Source organism: Myotis daubentonii, chromosome 7 (genome assembly GCF_963259705.1).
Source record: "Myotis daubentonii chromosome 7, mMyoDau2.1, whole genome shotgun sequence".
NCBI classification, from domain to species: Eukaryota; Metazoa; Chordata; class Mammalia; order Chiroptera; family Vespertilionidae; genus Myotis; species Myotis daubentonii.
The window spans coordinates 95,362,909-95,388,453 of NC_081846.1; positions in this window are offsets into that span (position 1 = coordinate 95,362,909).

The window sequence follows — 25,545 nt, forward strand, 5'->3', positions numbered from 1 at the left end:
TACTTCTAAGCAAGCTGTCTAATTTTGGTAAAACTGTTAAAATACACAATGATAGTTCCCAGAAATGATTAAGAACGTGTAAGAAAAACCGCAAGTACACGTAAATAGATTCTTACTACATTTACTGTAGTATTCAATCAAGGAGGTTTCCAGTGGCCAGTTGTGAAATGACGAAAATACTGGTAATATTTACAACTCCGGGTACTTAGGTGGCGTTTTCCGGGACTGTGCTTTCAAATACTAAGTTTTCATGCTTACAGAGCTCAGAATTGGTGTCCAAAGCCTTGGAATGATGAGAATAGTGTTTATGTTTCCAATTAAGGAGGATTGGCTTTGGCGTTTTTTTTGTGTGAATCAGTTAAAATGGTGACGATTCCGGGAAATACTTCTAAGCAAGCTGTCTAATTTTGGTAAAACTGTTAAAATACACAATGATAGTTCCCACAAATGATTAAGAACGTGTAAGAAACACCTCAAGTACACGTAAATAGATTCTTACTACATTTACTGTCGTATTCAATCACGGAGGTTTCCAGTGGTAAGCTGTGAGAAAATGAAAATACTGGTAATATTTACAACTCCGTGTACTTAGGTGGCGTTTTCACGGGACTGTTCTTTCAAATACTAAGTGTTCATGCTTACAGAGCACAGAATTGGTGTCTAAAGCCTTGGAATGACCAGAATAGTATTTCTTTTTATAATTAAGGAGGATTGGCTTTTGCGTTTTTTTGTGTGAATCAGTAAAAAATGGTGATGATTCCGGAAAACACTTCTAAGCAAACTGTGTAATTTTGGTAAAACTGTTAAAATACACAATGATAGTTCTCAGAAATGATTAAGAACGTGTAAGAAACACCTCAAGTACACGTAAATAGATTCTCACTTTATTTACTGTCGTATTCAATCACGGAGGTTTCCATTGGAAAACGGTGAAATGACGAAAATACTGGTAATATTTACAACTCCGGGTACTTAGGTGGCGTTTTCACGGGACTGTGCTTTCAAATACTAAGTTTTCATGCTTACAGAGCTCAGAATTGGTGTCTAAAGCCTTGGAATGATGAGAATAGTGTTTATGTTTCCAATTAAGGAGGATTGGCTTTGGCGTTTTTTTGTGTGAATCAGTTAAAATGGTGACGATTCCGGGAAATACTTCTAAGCAAGCTGTCTAATTTTGGTAAAACTGTTAAAATACACAATGATAGTTCCCAGAAATGATTAAGAACGTGTAAGAAACACCGCAAGTACACGTAAATAGATTCTTACTACATTTACTGTCGTATTCAATCAAGAAGGTTTCCAGTGGAAATCTGTGAAATGACGAAAATACTGGTAATATTTACAACTCTGGGTACTTCCGGTGGCGTTTTCACGGGACTGTGGTATCAAATACTAAGTGTTCATGCTTACAGAGCTCAGAATTGGTGTCTAAAGCCTTGGAATGACCAGAATAGTGTTTCTGTTTACAATTAAGGAGGATTGGCTTTTGCGTTTTTTTGTGTGAATCAGTTAAAATGGTGATGATTCCGCGAAATACTTCTAAGCAAACTGTCTAATTTTGGTAAAACTGTTAAAATACACAATGATATTTCCCAGAAATGATTAAGAACGTGTAAGAAACACCTCAAGTACACGTAAATAGATTCTTACTACATTTACTGTTGTATTCAATCACGGAGCTTTCCAGTGGAAAGCTGTGAAATGACGAAAATACTGGTAATATTTACGACTCCGGGTACTTCCGGTGGCGTTTTCACGGGACTGTGCTTTCAAATACTAAGTGTTCATGCTTACAGAGCTCAGAATTGGTGTCTAAAGCCTTGGAATGATGAGAATAGTGTTTATGTTTACAATAAGGAGGATTGTCTTTGGCGTTTTTTTTGTGTGAATCAGTTAAAATGCTGACGATTCCGGGAAATACTTCTAAGCAAACTGTCTAATTTTGGTAAAACTGTTAAAATACACAATGATAGTTCCCAGAAATGATTAAGAACCTGTAAGAAACACCGCAAGTACACGTAAATAGATTCTTACTGCATTTACTGTCATATTCAATCGAGAAGGTTTCCAGTGGAAAGCTTTGAAATGACGAAAATACTGGTAATATTTACAACTCTGGGTACTTCCAGTGGCGTTTTCACGGGACTGTGGTTTCAAATACTAAGTGTTCATGCTTACAGAGCACAGAATTTGTGTCTAAAGCCTTGGAATGACCAGAATAGTATTTCTGTTTATAATTAAGGAGGATTGGCTTTTGCGTTTTTTTGTGTGAATCAGTTAAAATGGTGATGATTCCGGAAAATACTTCTAAGCAAACTGTCTAATTTTGGTAAAACTGTTAAAATACACAATGATAGTTCTCAGAAATGATTAAGAACGTGTAAGAAACACCTCAAGTACACGTAAATAGATTCTCACTTTATTTACTGTCCTATTCAATCACGGAGGTTTCCATTGGAAAACGGTGAAATGACGAAAATACTGGTAATATTTACAACTCTGGGTACTTCCGGTGGCGTTTTCACGGGACTGTGCTTTCAAATACAAGTGTTCATGCTTACAGAGCTCAGAATTGGTGTCTAAAGCCTTGGAATGACCAGAATAGTGTTTATGTTTACAATTAAGGAGGATTGGCTTTTGCGTTTTTTTGTGTGAATCAGTTAAAATGGTGATGATTCCGGTAAATACTTCTAATCAAACTGTCTAATTTCGGTAAAACTGTTAAAATACACAATGATAGTTCCCGCAAATGATTAAGAACGTGTAAGAAACACTTCAAGTACACGTAAATAGATTCTTACTACATTTACTGTCCTATTCAATCACGGAGGTTTCCAGTGGAAAGCTGTGAAATGACGAAAATACTGGTAATATTTACAACTCGGGGTACTTCCGGTGGCGTTTTCACGGGACTGTAGTTTCAAATACTAAGTGTTCATGCTTACAGAGCTCAGAATTGGTGTCTAAAGCCTTGGAATTACCAGAATAGTGTTTATGTTTACAATTAAGGAGGATTGGCTTTTGCGTTTTTTTTGTGTGAATCAGTTAAAATGGTGACAATACCAGTACATACTTCTAATCAAACTTTCTAATTTCGGTAAAATTGTTAAAATACACAATGATAGTTCCCAGAAATGATTAAGAACGTGTAAGAAACACCTCAAGTACACGTAAATAGATTCTTAGTACATTTACTGTCATATTCAATCACGGCGGTTTCCAGGGGAAAGCTGTGAAATGACGAAAATACTGGTAATATTTACAACTCCGGGTACTTCTGATGGCGTTTCCATGGGACTGTGCTTTCAAATACTAAGTGTTCATGCTTACAGAGCTCAGAATTGGTGTCTAAAGCCTTGGAATGACGAGAATAGTGTTTATGTTTACAATAAGGAGGATTGGCTTTGGCGTTTTTTTTGTGTGAATCAGTTAAAATGGTGACGATTCCGGTAAATACTCCTAAGCAAGCTGTCTAATTTTGGTAAAACTGTTAAAATACACAATAATAGTTCCCACAAATGATTAAGAACGTGTAAGAAACACCTCAAGTAAACGTAAATAGATTCTTACTACATTTACGGTCGTATTCAATCACGGAGGTTTCCAGTGGAAAGCTGTGAAATGACTAAAATACTGGTAATATTTACAACTCCGGGTACATAGGTGGCGTTTTCTCGGGACTGTGCTTTCAAATACAAGTGTTCATGCTTACAGAGCTCAGAATTGGTGTCTAAAGCCTTGGAATGACCAGAATAGGGTTTATGTTTACAATAAGGAGGATTGGCTTTGGCGTTTTTTTTGTGTGAATCAGTTAAAATGGTGACGATTCCGGTAAATACTCCTAAGCAAGCTGTCTAATTTTGGTAAAACTGTTAAAATACACAATAATAGTTCCCACAAATGATTAAGAACGTGTAAGAAACACCTCAAGTACACGTAAATAGATTCTTACTACATTTACTGTCGTATTCAATCACATATGTTTCCAGTGGAAAGCTGTGAAATGACGAAAATACTGGTAATATTTACAACTCTGGGTACTTCCGGTGGCGTTTTCACGGGACTGTGGTATCAAATACTAAGTGTTCATGCTTACAGAGCTCAGAATTGGTGTCTGAAGCCTTGGAATGACGAGAATAGTGTTTATGTTTACAATTAAGGAGGATAGGCTTTGGCGTTTTTTTGTGTGAATCAGTTAAAATGGTGACGATTCCGGGAAATACTTCTAAGCAAACTGTCTAATTTTGGTAAAACTGTGAAAATACACAATGATATTTCTCAGAAATGATTAAGAACGTGTAAGAAACACCTCAAGTAAACGTAAATTGATTCTTACTACATTTACGGTCGTTTTCAATCACGGAGGTTTCCAGTGGAAAGCTGTGAAATGACAAAAATACTGGTAATATTTACAACTCCGGGTACTTAGGTGACGTTTTCACGGGACTGTGCTTTCAAATACTAAGTGTTCATGCTTACAGAGCTCAGAATTGGTGTCTAAAGCCTTGGAATGATGAGAATATCGTTTATGTTTCCAATTAAGGAGGATTGGCTTTGGCGTTTTTTTTTGTGAATCAGTTAAAATGGTGACTATTCCGGGAAATACTTCTAAGCAAGCTGTCTAATTTTGGTAAAACTGTTAAAATACACAATGATAGTTCCCAGAAATGATTAAGAACCTGTAAGAAACACCGCAAGTACACGTAAATAGATTCTTACTGCATTTACTGTAGTATTCAATCACGGAGGTTTCCAGTGGAAAGCTGTGAAATGACGAAATTACTGGTAATATTTAGAACTCCGGGTACTTCCGGTGGCATTTTCACGGGACTGTGCTTTCAAATACTAAGTGTTCATGCTTACAGAGCTCAGAATTGGTGTCTAAAGCCTTGGAAAAACGAGAATAGAGTTTATGTTTACAATTAAGGAGGATTGGCTTTGGCGTTTTTTGTGTGATTCAGATAAAATGGTGACGATACCAGTACATATTTCTAATCAAACTGTCTAATTTTGGTAAAACTGTTAAAATACACAATGATAGTTCCCAGAAATGATTAAGAACGTGTAATAAACATCGCAAGTACACGTAAAAAGATTCTTACTACATTTACTGTCGTATTCAATCACATAGGTTTCCAGTGGAAAGCTGTGAAATGACGAAAATACTGGTAATATTTACAACTCTGGGTACTTCCGGTGGCGTTTTCACGGGACTGTGCTTTCAAAAATTAAGAGTTCATGCTTACAGAGCTCAGAATTGGTGTCTGAAGCCTTGGATTGACGAGAATAGTGTTCATGTTAACAATTAAGGTGGACTGGCTTTGGCGTTTTTTTGTGTGAATCAGTTAAAATGGTGATGATTCCGGTAAATACTTCTAAGCAAACTGTCTAATTTTGGTAAAACTGTTAAAATACACAATGATAGTTCCCAGAAATGATTAAGAACGTGTAAGAAACACCTCAAGTACACGTAAATAGATTTTTAGTCCATTTACTGTTGTATTCACTCACGGATGTTTCCAGTGGAAAGCTGTGAAATGACGAAAATACTGGTAATATTTACAACTCTGGGTACTTCCGGTGGCGTTATCACGGGACTGTGCTTTCAAATACTAAGTGTTCATGCTTACAGAGCTCAGAATTGGTGTCTAAAGCCTTGGATTGACGAGAATAGTGTTCATGTTAACAACTAAGGTGGACTGGGTTTGGCGTTTTTTTGTGTGAATCAGTTAAAATGGTGATGATTCCGGTAAATACTTCTAAGCAAACTGTCTAATTTTGGTAAAACTGTTAAAATACACAATGATAGTTCCCAGAAATGATTAAGAACGTGTAAGAAACACCTCAAGTACACGTAAATAGATTCTTAGTACATTTACTGTCCTATTCACTCACGGAGGTTTCCAGTGGAAAGCTGTGAAATGACGAAAATACTGGTAATATTTGCAACTCCAGGTACTTCCGGTGACGTTTTCACATGACTGTGCTTTCAAATACTAAGTGTTCATGCTAACAGAGCTCAGAATTGGTGTCTGAAGCCTTGGAATGACGAGAATAGTTTTTATGTTTACAATAAGGAGGATTGGCTTTGGGGATTTTTTGTGTGAATCAGTTAAAATGGTGATGATTCCGGTAAATACTTCTAAGCAAACTGTCTAATTTTGGTAAAACTGTTAAAATACACAATGATAGTTCCCAGAAATGATTAAGAACGTGTAAGAAACACCTCAAGTACACGTAAATAGATTCTTACTACATTTACTGTCGTATTCAATCACGGAGGTTTCCAGTGGAAAGCTGTGAAATGACGAAAATACTGGTAATATTTACAACTCCGGGTACTTAGGTGGCGTTTTCACCGGACTGTACTTTCAAATACTAAGTGTTCATGCTTACAGAGCTCAGAATTAGTGTCTAAAGCCTTGGAATGATGAGAATAGTGTTTATGTTTCCAATTAAGGAGGATTGGCTTTGGCGTTTTTTTGTGTGAATCAGTTAAATTGGTGACGATTCCGGGAAATACTTCTAAGCAAGCTGTCTAATTTTGGTAAAACTGTTAAAATACACAATGATAGTTCCCAGAAATGATTAAGAACGTGTAAGAAACACCTCAAGTACACGTAAATAGATTCTTACTACATTTACTGTCGTATTCAATCACGGAGGTTTCCAGTGGAAAGCTGTGAAATGATGAAAATACTGGTAATATTTACAACTCCGGGTGCTTAGGTGGCGTTTTCACGGGACTGTTCTTTCAATTACTAAGTGTTCATGCTTACAGAGCTCAGAATTGGTGTCTAAAGCCTTGGAATGATGAGAATAGTGTTTATGTTTCCAATTAAGGAGGATTGGCTTTGGCGTTTTTTTGTGTGAATCAGTTAAAATGGTGATGATTCCGGTAAATACTTCTAAGCAAACTGTCTAATTTTGGTAAAACTGTTAAAATACACAATGATAGTTCCCACAAATGATTAAGAACGTGTAAGAAACACCTCAAGTACACGTAAATAGATTCTTACTACATTTACTGTCGTATTCAATCACGGAGGTTTCCAGTGGAAAGCTGTGAAATGACGAAAATACTGGTAATATTTTCAACTCGGGGTACTTCCGGTGGCGTTTTCACGGGACTGTGCTTTCAAATACTAAGTGTTCATGCTTACAGAACTCAGGATTGGTGTCTGAAGCCTTGGAATGACGAGAATAGTGTTTATGTTTACAATAAGGAGGATTGGCTTTGGCATTTTTTTTTGTGTGAATCAGTTAAAATGCTGACGATTCCGGGAAATACTTCTAAGCAAACTGTCTAATTTTGGTAAAACTGTTAAAATACACAATGATAGTTCCCAGAAATGATTAAGAACGTGTCAGAAACACCGCAAGTACACGTAAATAGATTCTTACTCCATTTACTGTCGTTTTCAATCAAGAAGGTTTCCAGAGGAAATCTGTGAAATGACGAAAATACTGGTAATATTTACAACTCCGGGTACTTAGGTGGCGTTTTCACGGGACTGTGCTTTCAAATACTAAGTTTTCATGCTTACAGAGCTCAGAATTGGTGTCCAAAGCCTTGGAATGATGAGAATAGTGTTTATGTTTCCAATTAAGGAGGATTGGCTTTGGCGTTTTTTTGTGTGAATCAGTTAAAATGGTGACGATTCCGGGAAATACTTCTAAGCAAGCTGTCTAATTTTGGTGAAACTGTTAAAATACACAATGATAGTTCCCACAAATGATTAAGAACGTGTAACAAAAACCTCAAGTACACGTAAATAGATTCTTACTACATTTACTGTCGTATTCAATCACGGAGGTTTCCAGTGGAAAGCTGTGAAAAAATGAAAATACTGGTAATATTTACAACTCCGGGTACTTAGGTGGCGTTTTCACGGGACTGTTCTTTCAAATACTAAGTGTTCATGCTTACAGAGCTCAGAATTGGTGTCTAAAGCCTTGGAATGATGAGAATAGTGTTTATGTTTCCAATTAAGGAGGATTGGCTTTGGCGTTTTTTTGTGTGAATCAGTTAAAATGGTGACGATTCCGGGAAATACTTCTAAGCAAGCTGTCTAATTTTGGTAAAACTGTTAAAATACACAATGATAGTTCCCAGAAATGATTAAGAACGTGTAAGAAACACCGCAAGTACACGTAAATAGATTCTTACTACATTTACTGTCGTATTCAATCAAGAAGGTTTCCAGTGGAAATCTGTGAAATGACGAAAATACTGGTAATATTTACAACTCTGGGTACTTCCGGTGGCGTTTTCACGGGACTGTGGTATCAAATACTAAGTGTTCATGCTTACAGAGCTCAGAATTGGTGTCTAAAGCCTTGGAATGACCAGAATAGTGTTTCTGTTTACAATTAAGGAGGATTGGCTTTTGCGTTTTTTTGTGTGAATCAGTTAAAATGGTGATGATTCCGCGAAATACTTCTAAGCAAACTGTCTAATTTTGGTAAAACTGTTAAAATACACAATGATAGTTCTCAGAAATAATTAAGAACGTGTTAGAAACACCTCAAGTAAACGTAAATAGATTCTTACTACATTTACGGTCGTATTCAATCACGGAGGTTTCCAGTGGAAAGATGTGAAATGACGAAAATACTGGTAATATTTACAACTCCGGGTACTTCCGGTGGCGTTTTCACGGGAGTGTGCTTTCAAATACTAAGTGTTCATGCTTACAGAGCTCAGAATTGGTGTCTAAAGCCTTGGAATGACGAGAATAGTGTTTATGTTTACAATAAGGAGGATTGGCTTTGGCGTTTTTTTTGTGTGAATCAGTTAAAATGGTGAAGATTCCGGTAAATACTCCTAAGGAAGCTGTCTAATTTTGGTAAAACTGTTAAAATACACAATGATAGTTCCCACAAATGATTAAGAACGTGTAAGAAACACCTCAAGTAAACGTAAATAGATTCTTACTACATTTACGGTAGTATTCAATCATGGAGGTTTCCAGTGGAAAGCTGTGAAATGACTAAAATACTGGTAATATTTACAACTCCGGGTACATAGGTGGCGTTTTCTCGGGACTGTGCTTTCAAATACAAGTGTTCATGCTTACAGAGCTCAGAATTGGTGTCTAAAGCCTTGGAATGACGAGAATAGTGTTTATGTTTACAATAAGGAGGATTGGCTTTGGCGTTTTTTTTGTGTGAATCAGTTAAAATGGTGACGATTCCGGTAAATACTCCTAAGGAAGCTGTCTAATTTTGGTAAAACTGTTAAAATACACAATGATAGTTTCCACAAATGATTAAGAACGTGTAAGAAACACCTCAAGTAAACGTAAATAGATTCTTACTACATTTACGGTCGTATTCAATCATGGAGGTTTCCAGTGGAAAGCTGTGAAATGACGAAAATACTGGTAATATTTACGACTCCGGGTACTTCCGGTGGCGTTTTCACGGGACTGTGCTTTCAAATACTAAGTGTTCATGCTTACAGAGCTCAGAATTGGTGTCTAAAGCCTTGGAATGACGAGAATAGTGTTTATGTTTACAATAAGGAGGATTGGCTTTGGCGTTTTTTTTGTGTGAATCAGTTAAAATGCTGACGATTCCGGGAAATACTTCTAAGCAAACTGTCTAATTTTGGTAAAACTGTTAAAATACACAATGATAGTTCCCAGAAATGATTAAGAACCTGTAAGAAACACCGCAAGTACACGTAAATAGATTCTTACTGCATTTACTGTCATATTCAATCGAGAAGGTTTCCAGTGGAAAGCTTTGAAATGACGAAAATACTGGTAATATTTACAACTCTGGGTACTTCCAGTGGCGTTTTCACGGGACTGTGGTTTCAAATACTAAGTGTTCATGCTTACAGAGCACAGAATTTGTGTCTAAAGCCTTGGAATGACCAGAATAGTATTTCTGTTTATAATTAAGGAGGATTGGCTTTTGCGTTTTTTTGTGTGAATCAGTTAAAATGGTGATGATTCCGGAAAATACTTCTAAGCAAACTGTCTAATTTTGGTAAAACTGTTAAAATACACAATGATAGTTCTCAGAAATGATTAAGAACGTGTAAGAAACACCTCAAGTACACGTAAATAGATTCTCACTTTATTTACTGTCCTATTCAATCACGGAGGTTTCCATTGGAAAACGGTGAAATGACGAAAATACTGGTAATATTTACAACTCTGGGTACTTCCGGTGGCGTTTTCACGGGACTGTGCTTTCAAATACAAGTGTTCATGCTTACAGAGCTCAGAATTGGTGTCTAAAGCCTTGGAATGACCAGAATAGTGTTTATGTTTACAATTAAGGAGGATTGGCTTTTGCGTTTTTTTGTGTGAATCAGTTAAAATGGTGATGATTCCGGTAAATACTTCTAATCAAACTGTCTAATTTCGGTAAAACTGTTAAAATACACAATGATAGTTCCCGCAAATGATTAAGAACGTGTAAGAAACACTTCAAGTACACGTAAATAGATTCTTACTACATTTACTGTCCTATTCAATCACGGAGGTTTCCAGTGGAAAGCTGTGAAATGACGAAAATACTGGTAATATTTACAACTCGGGGTACTTCCGGTGGCGTTTTCACGGGACTGTAGTTTCAAATACTAAGTGTTCATGCTTACAGAGCTCAGAATTGGTGTCTAAAGCCTTGGAATTACCAGAATAGTGTTTATGTTTACAATTAAGGAGGATTGGCTTTTGCGTTTTTTTTGTGTGAATCAGTTAAAATGGTGACGATACCAGTACATACTTCTAATCAAACTTTCTAATTTCCGTAAAATTGTTAAAATACACAATGATAGTTCCCAGAAATGATTAAGAACGTGTAAGAAACACCTCAAGTACACGTAAATAGATTCTTAGTACATTTACTGTCATATTCAATCACGGCGGTTTCCAGGGGAAAGCTGTGAAATGACGAAAATACTGGTAATATTTACAACTCCGGGTACTTCTGATGGCGTTTTCATGGGACTGTGCTTTCAAATACTAAGTGTTCATGCTTACAGAGCTCAGAATTGGTGTCTAAAGCCTTGGAATGACGAGAATAGTGTTTATGTTTACAATAAGGAGGATTGGCTTTGGCGTTTTTTTTGTGTGAATCAGTTAAAATGGTGACGATTCCGGTAAATACTCCTAAGCAAGCTGTCTAATTTTGGTAAAACTGTTAAAATACACAATGATAGTTCCCACAAATGATTAAGAACGTGTAAGAAACACCTCAAGTAAACGTAAATAGATTCTTACTACATTTACGGTCGTATTCAATCACGGAGGTTTCCAGTGGAAAGCTGTGAAATGACTAAAATACTGGTAATATTTACAACTCCGGGTACATAGGTGGCGTTTTCTCGGGACTGTGCTTTCAAATACAAGTGTTCATGCTTACAGAGCTCAGAATTGGTGTCTAAAGCCTTGGAATGACCAGAATAGGGTTTATGTTTACAATTAAGGAGGATTGGCTTTGGCGTTTTTTTGTGTGACTCAGTTAAAATGGTGATGATTCCGGAAAACACTTCTAAGCAAACTGTCTAATTTTGGTAAAACTGTTAAAATACACAATGATAGTTCTCAGAAATGATTAAGAACGTGTAAGAAACACCTCAAGTACACGTAAATAGATTCTTACTACATTTACTGTCCTATTCAATCACGGAGTTTTCCAGTCGAAAGCTGTGAAATGACGAAAATACTGGTAATATTTACAACTCGGGGTACTTCCGGTGGCGTTTTCAGGGGACTGTAGTTTCAAATACTAAGTGTTCATGCTTACAGAGCTCAGAATTGGTGTCTAAAGCCTTGGAATTACCAGAATAGTGTTTATGTTTACAATTAAGGAGGATTGGCTTTTGCGTTTTTCTTGTGTGAATCAGTTAAAATGGTGACGATACCAGTACATACTTCTAATCAAACTTTCTAATTTCGGTAAAATTGTTAAAATACACAATGATAGTTCCCAGAAATGATTAAGAACGTGTAAGAAACACCTCAAGTACACGTAAATAGATTCTTACTACATTTACTGTCGTATTCAATCACGGAGGTTTCCATTGGAAAACGGTGAAATGACGAAAATACTGGTAATATTTACAACTCCGGGTACTTAGGTGGCGTTTTCACGGGACTGTGCTTTCAAATACTACGTTTTCATGCTTACAGAGCTCAGAATTGGTGTCTAAAGCCTTGGAATGATGAGAATAGTGTTTATGTTTCCAATTAAGGAGGATTGGCTTTGGCGTTTTTTTGTGTGAATCAGTTAAAATGGTGACGATTCCGGGAAATACTTCTAAGCAAGCTGTCTAATTTTGGTAAAACTGTTAAAATACACAATGATAGTTCCCAGAAATGATTAAGAACGTGTAAGAAACACCGCAAGTACACGTAAATAGATTCTTACTACATTTACTGTCGTATTCAATCAAGAAGGTTTCCAGTGGAAATCTGTGAAATGACGAAAATACTGGTAATATTTACAACTCTGGGTACTTCCGGTGGCGTTTTCACGGGACTGTGGTATCAAATACTAAGTGTTCATGCTTACAGAGCTCAGAATTGGTGTCTAAAGCCTTGGAATGACCAGAATAGTGTTTCTGTTTACAATTAAGGAGGATTGGCTTTTGCGTTTTTTTGTGTGAATCAGTTAAAATGGTGATGATTCCGCGAAATACTTCTAAGCAAACTGTCTAATTTTGGTAAAACTGTTAAAATACACAATGATAGTTCTCAGAAATAATTAAGAACGTGTTAGAAACACCTCAAGTAAACGTAAATAGATTCTTACTACATTTACGGTCGTATTCAATCACGGAGGTTTCCAGTGGAAAGATGTGAAATGACGAAAATACTGGTAATATTTACAACTCCGGGTACTTCCGGTGGCGTTTTCACGGGAGTGTGCTTTCAAATACTAAGTGTTCATGCTTACAGAGCTCAGAATTGGTGTCTAAAGCCTTGGAATGACGAGAATAGTGTTTATGTTTACAATAAGGAGGATTGGCTTTGGCGTTTTTTTTGTGTGAATCAGTTAAAATGGTGAAGATTCCGGTAAATACTCCTAAGGAAGCTGTCTAATTTTGGTAAAACTGTTAAAATACACAATGATAGTTCCCACAAATGATTAAGAACGTGTAAGAAACACCTCAAGTAAACGTAAATAGATTCTTACTACATTTACGGTAGTATTCAATCATGGAGGTTTCCAGTGGAAAGCTGTGAAATGACTAAAATACTGGTAATATTTACAACTCCGGGTACATAGGTGGCGTTTTCTCGGGACTGTGCTTTCAAATACAAGTGTTCATGCTTACAGAGCTCAGAATTGGTGTCTAAAGCCTTGGAATGACGAGAATAGTGTTTATGTTTACAATAAGGAGGATTGGCTTTGGCGTTTTTTTTGTGTGAATCAGTTAAAATGGTGACGATTCCGGTAAATACTCCTAAGGAAGCTGTCTAATTTTGGTAAAACTGTTAAAATACACAATGATAGTTTCCACAAATGATTAAGAACGTGTAAGAAACACCTCAAGTAAACGTAAATAGATTCTTACTACATTTACGGTCGTATTCAATCATGGAGGTTTCCAGTGGAAAGCTGTGAAATGACGAAAATACTGGTAATATTTACGACTCCGGGTACTTCCGGTGGCGTTTTCACGGGACTGTGCTTTCAAATACTAAGTGTTCATGCTTACAGAGCTCAGAATTGGTGTCTAAAGCCTTGGAATGACGAGAATAGTGTTTATGTTTACAATAAGGAGGATTGGCTTTGGCGTTTTTTTTGTGTGAATCAGTTAAAATGCTGACGATTCCGGGAAATACTTCTAAGCAAACTGTCTAATTTTGGTAAAACTGTTAAAATACACAATGATAGTTCCCAGAAATGATTAAGAACCTGTAAGAAACACCGCAAGTACACGTAAATAGATTCTTACTGCATTTACTGTCATATTCAATCGAGAAGGTTTCCAGTGGAAAGCTTTGAAATGACGAAAATACTGGTAATATTTACAACTCTGGGTACTTCCAGTGGCGTTTTCACGGGACTGTGGTTTCAAATACTAAGTGTTCATGCTTACAGAGCACAGAATTTGTGTCTAAAGCCTTGGAATGACCAGAATAGTATTTCTGTTTATAATTAAGGAGGATTGGCTTTTGCGTTTTTTTGTGTGAATCAGTTAAAATGGTGATGATTCCGGAAAATACTTCTAAGCAAACTGTCTAATTTTGGTAAAACTGTTAAAATACACAATGATAGTTCTCAGAAATGATTAAGAACGTGTAAGAAACACCTCAAGTACACGTAAATAGATTCTCACTTTATTTACTGTCCTATTCAATCACGGAGGTTTCCATTGGAAAACGGTGAAATGACGAAAATACTGGTAATATTTACAACTCTGGGTACTTCCGGTGGCGTTTTCACGGGACTGTGCTTTCAAATACAAGTGTTCATGCTTACAGAGCTCAGAATTGGTGTCTAAAGCCTTGGAATGACCAGAATAGTGTTTATGTTTACAATTAAGGAGGATTGGCTTTTGCGTTTTTTTGTGTGAATCAGTTAAAATGGTGATGATTCCGGTAAATACTTCTAATCAAACTGTCTAATTTCGGTAAAACTGTTAAAATACACAATGATAGTTCCCGCAAATGATTAAGAACGTGTAAGAAACACTTCAAGTACACGTAAATAGATTCTTACTACATTTACTGTCCTATTCAATCACGGAGGTTTCCAGTGGAAAGCTGTGAAATGACGAAAATACTGGTAATATTTACAACTCGGGGTACTTCCGGTGGCGTTTTCACGGGACTGTAGTTTCAAATACTAAGTGTTCATGCTTACAGAGCTCAGAATTGGTGTCTAAAGCCTTGGAATTACCAGAATAGTGTTTATGTTTACAATTAAGGAGGATTGGCTTTTGCGTTTTTTTTGTGTGAATCAGTTAAAATGGTGACGATACCAGTACATACTTCTAATCAAACTTTCTAATTTCCGTAAAATTGTTAAAATACACAATGATAGTTCCCAGAAATGATTAAGAACGTGTAAGAAACACCTCAAGTACACGTAAATAGATTCTTAGTACATTTACTGTCATATTCAATCACGGCGGTTTCCAGGGGAAAGCTGTGAAATGACGAAAATACTGGTAATATTTACAACTCCGGGTACTTCTGATGGCGTTTTCATGGGACTGTGCTTTCAAATACTAAGTGTTCATGCTTACAGAGCTCAGAATTGGTGTCTAAAGCCTTGGAATGACGAGAATAGTGTTTATGTTTACAATAAGGAGGATTGGCTTTGGCGTTTTTTTTGTGTGAATCAGTTAAAATGGTGACGATTCCGGTAAATACTCCTAAGCAAGCTGTCTAATTTTGGTAAAACTGTTAAAATACACAATGATAGTTCCCACAAATGATTAAGAACGTGTAAGAAACACCTCAAGTAAACGTAAATAGATTCTTACTACATTTACGGTCGTATTCAATCACGGAGGTTTCCAGTGGAAAGCTGTGAAATGACTAAAATACTGGTAATATTTACAACTCCGGGTACATAGGTGGCGTTTTCTCGGGACTGTGCTTTCAAATACAAGTGTTCATGCTTACAGAGCTCAGAATTGGTGTCTAAAGCCTTGGAATGACCAGAATAGGGTTTATGTTTACAATTAAGGAGGATTGGCTTTGGCGTTTTTTTGTGTGACTCAGTTAAAATGGTGATGATTCCGGAAAACACTTCTAAGCAAACTGTCTAATTTTGGTAAAACTGTTAAAATACACAATGATAGTTCTCAGAAATGATTAAGAACGTGTAAGAAACACCTCAAGTACACGTAAATAGATTCTTACTACATTTACTGTCCTATTCAATCACGGAGTTTTCCAGTCGAAAGCTGTGAAATGACGAAAATACTGGTAATATTTACAACTCGGGGTACTTCCGGTGGCGTTTTCAGGGGACTGTAGTTTCAAATACTAAGTGTTCATGCTTACAGAGCTCAGAATTGGTGTCTAAAGCCTTGGAATTACCAGAATAGTGTTTATGTTTACAATTAAGGAGGATTGGCTTTTGCGTTTTTCTTGTGTGAATCAGTTAAAATGGTGACGATACCAGTACATACTTCTAATCAAACTTTCTAATTTCGGTAAAATTGTTAAAATACACAATGATAGTTCCCAGAAATGATTAAGAACGTGTAAGAAACACCTCAAGTACACGTAAATAGATTCTTACTACATTTACTGTCGTATTCAATCACGGAGGTTTCCATTGGAAAACGGTGAAATGACGAAAATACTGGTAATATTTACAACTCCGGGTACTTAGGTGGCGTTTTCACGGGACTGTGCTTTCAAATACTACGTTTTCATGCTTACAGAGCTCAGAATTGGTGTCTAAAGCCTTGGAATGATGAGAATAGTGTTTATGTTTCCAATTAAGGAGGATTGGCTTTGGCGTTTTTTTGTGTGAATCAGTTAAAATGGTGACGATTCCGGGAAATACTTCTAAGCAAGCTGTCTAATTTTGGTAAAACTGTTAAAATACACAATGATAGTTCCCAGAAATGATTAAGAACGTGTAAGAAACACCGCAAGTACACGTAAATAGATTCTTACTACATTTACTGTCGTATTCAATCAAGAAGGTTTCCAGTGGAAATCTGTGAAATGACGAAAATACTGGTAATATTTACAACTCTGGGTACTTCCGGTGGCGTTTTCACGGGACTGTGGTATCAAATACTAAGTGTTCATGCTTACAGAGCTCAGAATTGGTGTCTAAAGCCTTGGAATGACCAGAATAGTGTTTCTGTTTACAATTAAGGAGGATTGGCTTTTGCGTTTTTTTGTGTGAATCAGTTAAAATGGTGATGATTCCGCGAAATACTTCTAAGCAAACTGTCTAATTTTGGTAAAACTGTTAAAATACACAATGATAGTTCTCAGAAATAATTAAGAACGTGTTAGAAACACCTCAAGTAAACGTAAATAGATTCTTACTACATTTACGGTCGTATTCAATCACGGAGGTTTCCAGTGGAAAGATGTGAAATGACGAAAATACTGGTAATATTTACAACTCCGGGTACTTCCGGTGGCGTTTTCACGGGAGTGTGCTTTCAAATACTAAGTGTTCATGCTTACAGAGCTCAGAATTGGTGTCTAAAGCCTTGGAATGACGAGAATAGTGTTTATGTTTACAATAAGGAGGATTGGCTTTGGCGTTTTTTTTGTGTGAATCAGTTAAAATGGTGAAGATTCCGGTAAATACTCCTAAGGAAGCTGTCTAATTTTGGTAAAACTGTTAAAATACACAATGATAGTTCCCACAAATGATTAAGAACGTGTAAGAAACACCTCAAGTAAACGTAAATAGATTCTTACTACATTTACGGTAGTATTCAATCATGGAGGTTTCCAGTGGAAAGCTGTGAAATGACTAAAATACTGGTAATATTTACAACTCCGGGTACATAGGTGGCGTTTTCTCGGGACTGTGCTTTCAAATACAAGTGTTCATGCTTACAGAGCTCAGAATTGGTGTCTAAAGCCTTGGAATGACGAGAATAGTGTTTATGTTTACAATAAGGAGGATTGGCTTTGGCGTTTTTTTTGTGTGAATCAGTTAAAATGGTGACGATTCCGGTAAATACTCCTAAGGAAGCTGTCTAATTTTGGTAAAACTGTTAAAATACACAATGATAGTTTCCACAAATGATTAAGAACGTGTAAGAAACACCTCAAGTAAACGTAAATAGATTCTTACTACATTTACGGTCGTATTCAATCATGGAGGTTTCCAGTGGAAAGCTGTGAAATGACGAAAATACTGGTAATATTTACGACTCCGGGTACTTCCGGTGGCGTTTTCACGGGACTGTGCTTTCAAATACTAAGTGTTCATGCTTACAGAGCTCAGAATTGGTGTCTAAAGCCTTGGAATGACGAGAATAGTGTTTATGTTTACAATAAGGAGGATTGGCTTTGGCGTTTTTTTTGTGTGAATCAGTTAAAATGCTGACGATTCCGGGAAATACTTCTAAGCAAACTGTCTAATTTTGGTAAAACTGTTAAAATACACAATGATAGTTCCCAGAAATGATTAAGAACCTGTAAGAAACACCGCAAGTACACGTAAATAGATTCTTACTGCATTTACTGTCATATTCAATCGAGAAGGTTTCCAGTGGAAAGCTTTGAAATGACGAAAATACTGGTAATATTTACAACTCTGGGTACTTCCAGTGGCGTTTTCACGGGACTGTGGTTTCAAATACTAAGTGTTCATGCTTACAGAGCACAGAATTTGTGTCTAAAGCCTTGGAATGACCAGAATAGTATTTCTGTTTATAATTAAGGAGGATTGGCTTTTGCGTTTTTTTGTGTGAATCAGTTAAAATGGTGATGATTCCGGAAAATACTTCTAAGCAAACTGTCTAATTTTGGTAAAACTGTTAAAATACACAATGATAGTTCTCAGAAATGATTAAGAACGTGTAAGAAACACCTCAAGTACACGTAAATAGATTCTCACTTTATTTACTGTCCTATTCAATCACGGAGGTTTCCATTGGAAAACGGTGAAATGACGAAAATACTGGTAATATTTACAACTCTGGGTACTTCCGGTGGCGTTTTCACGGGACTGTGCTTTCAAATACAAGTGTTCATGCTTACAGAGCTCAGAATTGGTGTCTAAAGCCTTGGAATGACCAGAATAGTGTTTATGTTTACAATTAAGGAGGATTGGCTTTTGCGTTTTTTTTGTGTGAATCAGTTAAAATGGTGATGATTCCGGTAAATACTTCTAATCAAACTGTCTAATTTCGGTAAAACTGTTAAAATACACAATGATAGTTCCCGCAAATGATTAAGAACGTGTAAGAAACACTTCAAGTACACGTAAATAGATTCTTACTACATTTACTGTCCTATTCAATCACGGAGGTTTCCAGTGGAAAGCTGTGAAATGACGAAAATACTGGTAATATTTACAACTCGGGGTACTTCCGGTGGCGTTTTCACGGGACTGTAGTTTCAAATACTAAGTGTTCATGCTTACAGAGCTCAGAATTGGTGTCTAAAGCCTTGGAATTACCAGAATAGTGTTTATGTTTACAATTAAGGAGGATTGGCTTTTGCGTTTTTTTTGTGTGAATCAGTTAAAATGGTGACGATACCAGTACATACTTCTAATCAAACTTTCTAATTTCCGTAAAATTGTTAAAATACACAATGATAGTTCCCAGAAATGATTAAGAACGTGTAAGAAACACCTCAAGTACACGTAAATAGATTCTTAGTACATTTACTGTCATATTCAATCACGGCGGTTTCCAGGGGAAAGCTGTGAAATGACGAAAATACTGGTAATATTTACAACTCCGGGTACTTCTGATGGCGTTTTCATGGGACTGTGCTTTCAAATACTAAGTGTTCATGCTTACAGAGCTCAGAATTGGTGTCTAAAGCCTTGGAATGACGAGAATAGTGTTTATGTTTACAATAAGGAGGATTGGCTTTGGCGTTTTTTTTGTGTGAATCAGTTAAAATGGTGACGATTCCGGTAAATACTCCTAAGCAAGCTGTCTAATTTTGGTAAAACTGTTAAAATACACAATGATAGTTCCCACAAATGATTAAGAACGTGTAAGAAACACCTCAAGTAAACGTAAATAGATTCTTACTACATTTACGGTCGTATTCAATCACGGAGGTTTCCAGTGGAAAGCTGTGAAATGACTAAAATACTGGTAATATTTACAACTCCGGGTACATAGGTGGCGTTTTCTCGGGACTGTGCTTTCAAATACAAGTGTTCATGCTTACAGAGCTCAGAATTGGTGTCTAAAGCCTTGGAATGACCAGAATAGGGTTTATGTTTACAATTAAGGAGGATTGGCTTTGGCGTTTTTTTGTGTGACTCAGTTAAAATGGTGATGATTCCGGAAAACACTTCTAAGCAAACTGTCTAATTTTGGTAAAACTGTTAAAATACACAATGATAGTTCTCAGAAATGATTAAGAACGTGTAAGAAACACCTCAAGTACACGTAAATAGATTCTTACTACATTTACTGTCCTATTCAATCACGGAGTTTTCCAGTCGAAAGCTGTGAAATGACGAAAATACTGGTAATATTTACAACTCGGGGTACTTCCGGTGGCGTTTTCAGGGGACTGTAGTTTCAAATACTAAGTGTTCATGCTTACAGAGCTCAGAATTGGTGTCTAAAGCCTTGGAATTACCAGAATAGTGTTTATGTTTACAATTAAGGAGGATTGGCTTTTGCGTTTTTCTTGTGTGAATCAGTTAAAATGGTGACGATACCAGTACATACTTCTAATCAAACTTTCTAATTTCGGTAAAATTGTTAAAATACACAATGATAGTTCCCAGAAATGATTAAGAACGTGTAAGAAACACCTCAAGTACACGTAAATAGATTCTTACTACATTTACTGTCGTATTCAATCACGGAGGTTTGCCGTGGAAAGCTGTGAAATGACGAAAATACTGGTAATATTTACAACTCTGGGTACTTCCGATGGTGTTTTTACGGGACTGTGCTTTCAAATACTAAGTGTTCACGCTTACAGAGCTCAGAATTGGTGTCTGAAGCCTTTGAATGACGAGAATAGTGTTTATGTTTACAATTAAGGAGGATTGCCTTTGGCGTTTTTTTGTGTGACTCAGTTAAAATGTTGGCGATTCCAGTAAATACTTCTAAGCAAACTGTCTAATTTTGGTAAAACTGTTAAAATACACAATGATAGTTCCCAGAAATGATTAAGAACGTGTAAGAAACACCTCAATTACACCTAAATAGATTCTTACTGCATTTACCGTCGCATTCAATCAAGGAGGTTTCCAGTGGAAAACTGTGAAATGACGAAAGTACTGGTAATATTTACAACTCCGGGTACTTCCGATGGCGTTTTTACGGGACTGTGCTTTCAAATACTACGTGTTCATGCTTACAGAGCTCAGAATTGGTGTCTGAAGCCTTGGAATGACGAGAATAGTGTTTATGTTTACAATTAAGGAGGATTGGCTTTGGCGTTTTTTTGTGTGAATCAGTTAAAATGGTGACGATTCCGGTAAATACTTCTAAGCAAACTGTCTAATTTTGGTAAAACTGTTAAAATACACAATGATAGTTCCCAGAAATGATTAAGAACCTGTAAGAAACACCGCAAGTACACGTAAATAGATTCTTACTGCATTTACTGTCGCAGTCAATCAAGGAGGTTTCCAGTGGAAAGCTGTGAAATGACGAAAATACTGGTAATATTTACAACTCCGGGTACTTCCGGTGGCGTTTTAACGGGACTGTGGTTTCAAATACTAAGTGTTCATGCTAACAGAGCTCAGAATTGGTGTCTAAAGCCTTGGAATGACGAGAATAGTTTTTATGTTTACAATTAAGGAGGATTGGCTTTGGCGTTTTTTTGTGTGAATCAGTTAAAATGGTGACGATTCCGGGAAATACTTCTAAGCAAACTGTCTAATTTTGGTAAAACTGTTAAAATACACAATGATATTTCCCAGAAATGATTAAGAACGTGTAAGAAACACCTCAAGTACACGTAAATAGATTCTTACTACATTTACTGTTGTATTCAATCACGGAGCTTTCCAGTGGAAAGCTGTGAAATGACGAAAATACTGGTAATATTTACAACTCCGGGTACTTCCGGTGGCGTTTTCACGGGACTGTGCTTTCAAATACTAAGTGTTCATGCTTACAGAGCTCAGAATTGGTGTCTAAAGCCTTGGAATGACGAGAATAGTGTTTATGTTTACAATAAGGAGGATTGGCTTTGGCGTTTTTTTTGTGTGAATCAGTTGAAATGCTGACGATTCCGGGAAATACTTCTAAGCAAACTGTCTAATTTTGGTAAAACTGTTAAAATACACAATGATAGTTCCCAGAAATGATTAAGAACCTGTAAGAAACACCGCAAGTACACGTAAATAGATTCTTACTGCATTTACTGTCGTATTCAATCAAGAAGGTTTCCAGTGGAAAGCTGTGGAATGACGAAAATACTGGTAATATTTACAACTCTGGGTACTCCCGGTGGCGTTTTCACGGGACTGTGGCTTCAAATACAAGTGTTCATGCTTACAGAGCACAGAATTGGTGTCTAAAGCCTTGGAATGACCAGAATAGTGTTTCTGTTTCCAATTAAGGAGGATTGGCTTTTGCGTTTTTTTGTGTGAATCAGTTAAAATGGTGATGATTCCGGAAAATACTTCTAAGCAAACTGTCTAATTTTGGTAAAACTGTTAAAATACACAATGATAGTTCTCAGAAATGATTAAGAACGTGTAAGAAACACCTCAAGTACACGTAAATAGATTCTCACTTTATTTACTGTCCTATTCAATCACGGAGGTTTCCATTGGAAAACGGTGAAATGACGAAAATACTCGTAATATTTACAACTCCGGGTACTTAGGTGGCGTTTTCACGGGACTGTGCTTTCAAATACTAAGTTTTCATGCTTACAGAGCTCAGAATTGGTGTCTAAAGCCTTGGAATGATGAGAATAGTGTTTATGTTTCCAATTAAGGAGGATTGGCTTTGGCGTTTTTTTGTGTGAATCAGTTAAAATGGTGACGATTCCGGGAAATACTTCTAAGCAAGCTTTCTAATTTTGGTAAAACTGTTAAAATACACAATGATAGTTCCCAGAAATGATTAAGAACGTGTAAGAAACACCGCAAGTACACGTAAATAGATTCTTACTACATTTACTGTCGTATTCAATCAAGAAGGTTTCCAGTGGAAATCTGTGAAATGAGGAAAATACTGGTAATATTTACAACTCGGGGTACTTCCGGTGGCGTTTTCACGGGACTGTAGTTTCAAATACTAAGTCTTCATGCTTACAGAGCTCAGAATTGGTGTCTAAAGCCTTGGAATTACCAGAATAGTGTTTATGTTTACAATTAAGGAGGATTGGCTTTTGCGTTTTTTTTGTGTGAATCAGTTAAAATGGTGACGATACCAGTACATACTTCTAATGAAACTTTCTAATTTCGGTAAAATTGTTAAAATACACAATGATAGTTCCCAGAAATGATTAAGAACGTGTAAGAAACACCTCAAGTACACGTAAATAGATTCTTACAACATTTACTGTCATATTCATTCACGGAGGTTTCCAGGGGAAAGCTGTGAAATGACGAAAATACTGGTAATATTTACAACTCCGGGTACTTCCGATGGCGTTTTCATGGGACTGTGCTTTCAAATACTAAGTGTTCATGCTTACAGAGCTCAGAATTGGTGTCTAAAGCCTTGGAATGACGAGAATAGTGTTTATGTTTACAATAAGGAGGATTGGCTTTGGCGTTTTTTTTGTGTGAATCAGTTAAAATGGTGACGATTCCGGTAAATACTCCTAAGCAACCTGTCTAATTTTGGTAAAACTGTTAAAATACACAATGATAGTTCCCACAAATGATTAAGAACGTGTAAGAAACACCTCAAGTAAACGTAAATAGATTCTTACTACATTTACGGTCGTATTCAATCACGGAGGTTTCCAGTGGAAAGCTGTGAAATGACTAAAATACTGGTAATATTTACACCTCCGGGTACATAGGTGGCGTTTTCTCGGGACTGTGCTTTCAAATACAAGTGTTCATGCTTACAGAGCTCAGAATTGGTGTCTAAAGCCTTGGAATGACCAGAATAGGGTTTATGTTTACAATTAAGGAGGATTGGCTTTGGCGTTTTTTTGTGTGACTCAGTTAAAATGGTGATGATTCCGGTAAATACTTCTAATCAAACTGTCTAATTTCGGTAAAACTGTTAAAATACACAATGATAGTTCCCACAAATGATTAAGAACGTGTAAGAAACACCTCAAGTACACGTAAATAGATTCTTACTACATTTACTGTCCTATTCAATCACGGAGTTTTCCAGTCGAAAGCTGTGAAATGACGAAAATACTGGTAATATTTACAACTCGGGGTTCTTCCGGTGGCGTTTTCAGGGGACTGTAGTTTCAAATACTAAGTGTTCACGCTTACAGAGCTCAGAATTGGTGTCTGAAGCCTTTGAATGACGAGAATAGTGTTTCTGTTTACAATTAAGGAGGATTGGCTTTTGCGTTTTTTTGTGTGAATCAGTTAAAATGGTGACGATTCCGGAAAATACTTCTAAGCAAACTGTCTAATTTTGGTAAAACTGTTAAAATACACAATGATAGTTCTCAGAAATGATTAAGAACGTGTAAGAAACACCTCAAGTACACGTAAATAGATTCTCACTTTATTTACTGTCCTATTCAATCACGGAGGTTTCCATTGGAAAACGGTGAAATGACGAAAATACTGGTAATATTTACAACTCCGGGTACTTAGGTGGCGTTTTCACGGGACTGTGCTTTCAAATACTACGTTTTCATGCTTACAGAGCTCAGAATTGGTGTCTAAAGCCTTGGAATGATGAGAATAGTGTTTATGTTTCCAATTAAGGAGGATTGGCTTTGGCGTTTTTTTGTGTGAATCAGTTAAAATGGTGACGATTCCGGGAAATACTTCTAAGCAAGCTGTCTAATTTTGGTAAAACTGTTAAAATACACAATGATAGTTCCCAGAAATGATTAAGAACGTGTAAGAAACACCGCAAGTACACGTAAATAGATTCTTACTACATTTACTGTCGTATTCAATCAAGAAGGTTTCCAGTGGAAATCTGTGAAATGACGAAAATACTGGTAATATTTACAACTCTGGGTACTTCCGGTGGCGTTTTCACGGGACTGTGGTATCAAATACTAAGTGTTCATGCTTACAGAGCTCAGAATTGGTGTCTAAAGCCTTGGAATGACCAGAATAGTGTTTCTGTTTACAATTAAGGAGGATTGGCTTTGGCGTTTTTTTGTGTGAATCAGTTAAAATGGTGATGATTCCGGGAAATACTTCTAAGCAAACTGTCTAATTTTGGTAAAACTGTTAAAATACACAATGATAGTTCTCAGAAATGATTAAGAACGTGTAAGAAACACAAGTAAACGTAAATAGATTCTTACTACATTTACGGTCGTATTCAATCACGGAGGTTTCCAGTGGAAAGCTGTGAAATGACGAAAATACTGGTAATATTTACAACTCCGGGTACTTAGGTGGCGTTTTCTCGGGACTGTGCTTTCAAATACAAGTGTTCATGCTTAGAGAGCTCAGAATTGGTGTCTAAAGCCTTGGAATGACCAGAATAGTGTTTATGTTTCCAATTAAGGAGGATTGGCTTTTGCGTTTTTTTGTGTGAATCAGTTAAAATGGTGATGATTCCGGTAAATACTTCTAATCAAACTGTCTAATTTCGGTAAAACTGTTAAAATACACAATGATAGTTCCCGCAAATGATTAAGAACGTGTAAGAAACACCTCAAGTACACGTAAATAGATTCTTACTACATTTACTGTCCTATTCAATCACGGAGGTTTCCAGTGGAAAGCTGTGAAATGACGAAAATACTGGTAATATTTACAACTCGGGGTACTTCCGGTGGCGTTTTCACGGGACTG